Source organism: Oryzias latipes, chromosome 3 (genome assembly GCF_053564925.1).
Source record: "Oryzias latipes strain Hd-rR chromosome 3, Olatipes_Hd-rR_3.1".
NCBI lineage: Eukaryota > Metazoa > Chordata > Actinopteri > Beloniformes > Adrianichthyidae > Oryzias > Oryzias latipes.
The window spans coordinates 30,628,545-30,634,544 of record NC_136239.1 but is presented as its reverse complement, the minus strand read 5'-3'; the positions used below and the strand labels follow the sequence as shown (position 1 = coordinate 30,634,544).

Genomic DNA, 6,000 nt, shown 5'->3' with positions numbered 1-6,000 from the left:
CTCCTGATTCACAACGATTAAAATAAAATAAATAGTCAGAAATGCCATTTTAAGGCCTATTTCTCTATATATGTGTTACATCATTAGAATAATGTCACAAGAACATGTTAAAAACATGAAAAACACGATTTTTATCAGAGTGGGTTTAGGAAACTATGTTTTATTGGTCCAACAACAGTAATTCTAGACAGAATAGTGCTGCTGAGTATGCACCAACACCTACTTGCTGGCATAGCGCCATCTAGTGGATTATATTTGTCATGTAAATAGTCTTTTACTGTTTAAAAAAAATATCTGGGATTTCGCTTATGAAAAAAGACTTGTAGTGACACAGCAGAATCTTTAATACGTTTATAATTTTTTTTTGATCATTCAAATAAAAAAGAGTAACATTTCGTGTCATTAAACCGTGAATTAATAAAAAATGTTGAAGGTCAACAAACGCAGCAGTTAGCGGTGACAGCTACATCCGTTCATTAATGGGTGCGTGGCGGCTAATACCTTTAAACTGAGTGGCATTTTGCCCGGACTTGTTTTGAGGAGGAGCTCGGTTGTTTATTCATTCACGTCAGCCCATTTTCGGTTGCCTTCCCTCCTTCCTGCTCCACACAACGGGGACCCTCCACTGACTGTCCCCCACCCCCCACCCCCCGTTTTAATATTCAACCACGGACAGGTCGCCACGATAAACCGCTTTTGGAATCAGGTGAGTGGTCGTTTTGGCGTTGTCTTGTGTCGGGAGGGAAGGGGGGAGGTTGCAGGTAACATGCAGATGTGGTGGCGGAGCGGTGGACTTGTCCGGCCCGGCGAGGCGGAGAAGAAGTGCTTCAACCGTAACTTATCGCATTCCTGCCGAGCAGGCGGCTAAACCGCTACCCGCGTTTCGCCCCCGTTTGGACGGCTGTCCTTCACGACGAGAGGGGTTCTTCGTTTCGCCAATGCAAACAAGCGAGCGATGTAGGTCAGCAACCAAAACCAAAATGTCGTCTTTTTTTTTTCTTTTCTTTTTTACTTCCACGTTCTCTCATGCCACAAACAGATGGCGTCGAGAGGGGGATGGAGAGAACGGTCAGGGAGACGCATAAAGGAGCAGGGGCGACACCAGGCTACATATTGGCCCATCACAAATCTGTTTCCTGCACATTCATTCACACATCACCTTCATCATGTCCAGACACGGGAGGCTCATGTGTTTTCACCAGGCCTCCCTCCAAGAAAGTTTCTACTGTTAAGTTGTAGGTCTTCCTAAGGCTTAAGTTCATTTTTTTTGGGTTGGATTTGATTTGATTTGAGCAAGCTCGTGCTGCCTCAGTGTTTGGATGGTAGATTTTGGTGTTTGTTTGTGCATCAAGCCTCCAGTCAGACACACCTGGAGGATGCTGCAGATAACCTGTGGGCCGGGTCAGCCCACCTCCTGGCTGCTGACTGTCAGAGATCATTGATGGACCGCAGAGGTATCCTCCATTGCACAAATGAGGCTGGAGCTGAGGGACCCAAATGGCAAATGTGTTGGTTGCTACTTTTATGTAATGAAATGCAAAGCTGGCTGTGAGTGAGGATGCCTTTGACCCCCTTTGCATACCTGCCCTGCTCTGTCATGGCGTAATGAGGATGGTGCACTGCACGCAGCAAAGCAAGCCAGCTGCACATTGTAGGTCAGTTGGCAGTACCGGGGTGGTAGACGTGCTCTGATGCAGCGTGTCGGTGCACTTCAGTGGCTGGCGGTAATTAAAAAGACATCCTCCCTTTGTGGTCTTTGGGGTCGTCCTATTGATGGATTTCTTGATGAAAATCTCCAAATGACTCGGGAAGGTTTGCTGTCCTGCAGATCACGCTGCATGTAGCCGAGGAGAATCCTGATGCGAGTCGATCACCTCGGTGCTCTGGGGGCCGCAGGGCGTCATCCACCGACTGCACAGCTTCCTCTGGCAGCTTGACTGAAGTGGTTTCCCAGGAGGTCACATTTCAAATCAGCCTTTCATCTTAGCATCTTGGCCTCTTGCTCTTATTTCATGAGTTCTTACAAGAGTTGAACCTTGTAATCTTTGTGTGTTGAGTTCTCTGACTGGATGGCCTGTCACGGTCACATTGATTGCGGCACTCTTACTTACTAAATGCAGTTTTCTGGCCGTTTGACCGGGCCTGTTAGATTAAACATGATCTTTCTCTCCGTGCAGCTCAATCAAGTCTGCATTTTCTTTGCAAACCTGCAGCCTTTTGGCTCTTCTTTCCTTGTTTGTATCTCTGCCTAGTGCTTTTTTTGTGTTCCGTTTTACCCCTAAACCCCCTTTGTTGTGTTTGGTTCAGGCACCAGACAGATTTGCTAAAAGAAGCTTTGGTGAGTTGTCGAATATGGAAGCTTGTCATCTCCAGTTTTAACTCCACTTGCTCGAAATACACAGCGCAAAAAAACAAAACCCAAGTTTGGATCAATAAGATGTTATTTTACTACTGCTACTGCTACGGCACAATTTGTATGCTGCTCAGGGAATCATAAGCCATTTGTTCATGGATCATCGGCAGCAGGGTTGAATTAAGCTGAAGGGGGCCAAACAGAAAGCAGAGCCTCACTGTTCCCCTAAAAATGAGCTGCCAGTTAATATAAGGGGCTTTTTCAGTAAATGTAAGCATACTGAATATCAGGAATTTGTTTTTCCTCCGCCTATTCTTAATCAGTAGGAATGTAGCCGTGGTAGAAGGTTTAGAGTAGCTGGTGATGGTGTCAGCATGTTGCAGCGCTTTGCTGTGCTGCAGGCAGGGTTTAGAAAAACAGGCTGATGTTTCTCAAAGCACAAAGGCCTAATGTGTGGTGCCTGTTGGTTACAGCCACGCTGCACGACCTCGGGCGAGCGCTGCCAGTTTGTTTGGATGTGCTGCACAAGCGCTATGTGTGGGCACAATGTTATGACCTTCTGAAAAAGGGAAGTTAAAAAAAAAAGGTGTTGTGATGTGGAGTTGGTAAAAAATAAAACCAAATTTGAGCCTAAAGCAAACACAGTTTACAAGCAGGGCTTTTTATTTTAATTTTGTGGGCTTGCTTGAATCTCCCAGCAGTTTTTTTACAACTATGTATTGTTACTAACTTGCACTCTTTGTGTTGCCATTGCCCATGCAATAATCTGTTACAGCTTTGCAGGTGAAGCTGACGGTTGACCTGACCAGAAGTGTAGCTTTCAACACATTTTTAGTTTTAGCTATTTGTTCCTTTTTTGAGAGATCAAATGAATTACAGGGACTGCATGGTGGTGTAGTGGTTAGCACTCTTATCTCATAGTGAGAGTGTCCTAGTACAAAACCCAGTTGGGTCCTTTCTGTGTAAAGTTTGCCTGTTCTCCCTGAGCATGTGTAGATTTTTTTCTGGGCACTCTGGCTTCCTCCCACAGTCCCAAAAACATGATTTGTGGGTTAATTGGTGATTCTTAATTGTCCCTAGTTGTGCATGCTTGAGTGTGTGTGTGTGTGTGTGTGATGGCCCTCTGACAGACTGGAAACCTTTGCCAGAGATATCCCCAACTTTGCCCAAAAGTAGTTGGGATAGGCTCCAGCAACCCAGTGATTCTAAAAGGGATTTAAGATCCACTTTTAATAAAAATTGAGTGTTTTTAACATGTTTAGTGTTTTTGTCATGATGGAGGACATACATAAAGAAACGTAAGCTCAAAATTGCATTTTTGAATATTTACTTTTTAAAATCGTTGTGAGTCAGGAGCAGACGAAAAAATGTTGATTGGAAAAAGAGCATAGAAAATATGCTGGGCGGGCCACAAGCTCCCTGGTCTTCTCTGCTTCACAACGGGGGGGGGGGTTGCCACAACTTATAGACAAATTTCTAATAAACTATTGCCACTCTGCAGAAACTATGTCCAGGTTTTCAAAATTTGGGCTAAAAACGACGTCATCATATTTAAAAGACCACTAGGAACGCTTTGAAAATCGATGAAGAGATGATCAGAGTCGGACTTTAAGCAGGTTTGTAAATTAGAGTGTACCCTGACAATTTTCCGTTCCAAGTGGATAAATTCGGGCAGTATCATTGAACCGGAAACATCTGGATGAACTGGACCTTCAGAAAACATTTCTCACTGTAGACTGTTGGTTCGATTCCTGCCCTGTGCGCCCGTGTGTTGAAGTGTCCTTGGGCAGAACACAGAACCCAACATAGCTCCTGTTGGCTAGAGGTTGGCGCCAGTGTTCAGCTGTGGAGCCTCCATCAGTGTGTGAATGTGTGTGTGCATGGATGAACGGGACTCTGACTGTAAGCACTTTGGGCCTCCTAAGAAGGTAGAAAAGTGCTTGATAACTATACGCCATTTACTAGGTTTCTGTTTGCGGTTAAATCTTGTAAAATTTCCCTTGAACGCTGTTGATTAGTTTAACATCAGTACCTTTTGAGCGCCTCTAAAACATTTCAAACAGTCATTGTCTTATTGGGTCAGCTGTAACTGACCAACTTTTCATTTTTTACTGTTATCATGAGGATGTAACTCACAGCCTTGTGTTATGTTCACGAAACTGCAAGAAGATTGTGCAGCACAGCCAGTTTGTCTGTGACTTTGTCATTTGTTGCTATGGAGAAGTTGACATTGTTTATTCACTTTTAAAGTCTAAACAGTCAGTGTAAAAACCCCCAGTGTTACTTGGAAAACGTAGAATTGAAAATAGACGGTTTAATGTAGAACGTGCAGCTTTGGTTGTTTAGTTTCTCCAATCTTGCATGAAATATTATTTGTTGCAGTTCAAAAGGGAGGAAGCTAATATCCACGTTAAAATCTTTTCTTGCTAAAATCATTGTCTGAAAATGGTTTAATAGTGCAGAAACACATTTGTGTCTTTTTGCTTGTGTTTCTTCTTTCACTCTGACTGCATTAAATATGATTACCCAAAGTGAGTCGACCCCAATAATTATCAGCCTTCTATTATCAGCTGTCGTGTAGCATTCAGGTCTCTCACAAGCCTCTCTTCTAACCACTTCCCAGAGAAAAGCAGAGAAGTGGCCTAGTTCATGCCCTCTTGAATGTAATTTTAGCTGTGTGTTATAATATGCATGTATTAAAGGTGTGTCTCTATTTCCCAATGTCCCTTTTCAATTTTTTTTTGCATCTGCTTGATTTTGTGATAGGAGCTAAATTGTGAAATTGTGCATTGCATTGTGAAATTGTGAATCTTCATGCAGTTGATAGTGTAAAAAAGAAAGAACATACCGGTAGTTTATTTTTAAGTTTAAGGGCCCCTAAAATCTAAGTCATTGATAAGTGATTTTGACAATCAGAGGTTGGTGGTTTCCAGTATATTGCTTTGGAATTTTCTTGTATAAGTATTATGTTTTGTCTACCCAACTATTAGTCTAGATATAAAGACTTGTGTGAATCCACAGATACTTGGAGTATGTTGAAACACTTTCCACTGAATTTATATAAGAACTGGACTGAGTAAGTGCCATGCAAAGTGGCTTACTTCTGGCTCCAACAAAATCAAGTCAGTTCAGTTGCCATTTGTTTGTGACACGAACACCACCATGTTGGAGCCAGGCAATGTCAGTAAGTAGTGATTGGTCAAAGTTGGTCTGAGTCATCGTTTCTATGGCAACCACTTACAGATTTTTCTTATAATTTCTATGGCAATGCCTGTCGCCAGTCATGAGTGAGTTTGTTGGAAATCAACACCCTGCCTCTTGAAAGGGACTTGGGTGAATCTGTTCATCAAACGTTTGGAGTGTTCGAAGTGGGGTCCAGCGGGCACTACAAACTTTTTATTGAGGCATCTGATGGGCCAGTTTATAACTTCAATAACTTTCAATGCAGACAAAACTATCATGAAAAGATTAGAATTAACAAAACATGTCAAAACAGGTATTTGAGCAAGAATGGTTACTCTGACAAATAGAATGACTGATTAATAGCAGTGTATTTCTCAATAAAGGTCTATGGGATTTTGGCTTCTTAGAGCCAGCAGGTACTTCTTTTTTGGAAAGCAAGAGGGGAGTTATCACACAGTCCAGTT

At 42.7% G+C, this 6,000-nt stretch overlaps 1 protein-coding gene across 4 annotated transcripts in view; it reads left to right on the top strand.

Annotated features, from left to right (window-relative positions):
* Window positions 1–338: 338 nt before the first annotated feature.
* Window positions 339–6,000, top strand: part of znf710b (zinc finger protein 710b) — a 28,175-nt gene continuing 22,513 nt past the window's right edge. The window contains exon 1 of one of the 4 annotated variants that reach the window (XM_023953583.2): window positions 339–706. The gene's annotated coding sequence lies outside the window, so the exon portion shown is untranslated. Of the gene's footprint in view, window positions 707–837; window positions 962–6,000 lie in introns of those variants that run through there. The other 3 variants (XM_023953582.2, XM_078945303.1, XM_078945302.1) reach the window with 3 other exon arrangements.